This window comes from Tupaia chinensis, unplaced genomic scaffold (assembly GCF_000334495.1).
Source record: "Tupaia chinensis unplaced genomic scaffold, TupChi_1.0 Scaffold000047_1, whole genome shotgun sequence".
Classification (NCBI taxonomy): domain Eukaryota; kingdom Metazoa; phylum Chordata; class Mammalia; order Scandentia; family Tupaiidae; genus Tupaia; species Tupaia belangeri.
Genome location: NW_006159505.1, coordinates 1,274,848 through 1,275,970, shown reverse-complemented (window position 1 = coordinate 1,275,970; position 1,123 = coordinate 1,274,848).

Below are 1,123 nucleotides of genomic sequence, written 5' to 3'. Positions count from 1 at the left end.
TCTTTCCCCGTCGGGATCCTCCGACCCCAGCCCCTACCTAACTCTTTCTATACGCCTTATTCGCTGCGCCCCATCCCCTTGTACTTTGATTTTCAACAACCTGTTCTGCGTACATCTCAATGTGTAGAGTTCATAAGAAAAATAGGCAAGCAAGGATTAATAAAGAAGGGCTAGGATGAGCCTTACCTAAGGAAATAAGTAAACTTGCCCAGGTTGATGAAAGAACCCAAGATAAGCTTTAAAACAGGGGAAACTGACCCCCACTCCCACTCTCACCCCCCCACACACACACACACCCCACCTCCAGCAATCCCTGTGGCTGATAGACGCTTTGCATTCCAAAGACAGGACCACAACCACCCCCAATCCCACCTGAGCTTCCAGTTTTCATTACTTCTTCTTACAATTAAGGTTTTATAAGGTTTATAAAACCTGCCATGAGGTGCGAACTTGCTCTGGTCTCGCCCTATTCTCACCTGAGCGCTAATAAATCTGACTTGCATTTGTCTTTGGTAAATTCCTTACCACCTGCTCACTGGTCCTACTGCCTCACTACACAATGCACTGAGCTCCATCCCTTGCAAGCCTGTAGCTCTCCCTGGAGCATCCTGGCAAGATCCATCTATCCAATGAGTAAGGACTAGAATGACATGTGGACTCACAGCGAGTCTAGAATGCCAGTCAACTTTATTTCCAGGCCAACAGGAGGTTGCAGGGTAGTATTTATACCATCAACAGGCATCTCATTTACTTAAAAAATAATTATTTTAGTATATGAAACAATACTATGACTATTCTAAACACTATACACTCATCTCTCCACATTGAGTTAACTATGATCTATAATATTTGCATCCTTGCTGTTTTCAAATGATAAAATAATACAGGGGCCACCAGGTGGGTTGTGGTTAAAGGCACTAGATTCCCACATGGCTGACTGCAGCTTGGCTGGGACCTGGCCGCTTATTTTCTTGCTTCCCGCCCCATTCCCCCCACCCCCACCCTGTCTCTTTCTGGTGAAATTTAAAAAATAGTAATAATGAAAGGGGGACTAGCAATTGATGTAATGGCTATGTTGCTGGACTCCCATGTAGTCGACCATGGTTCGAGTCCCGGACCCAGT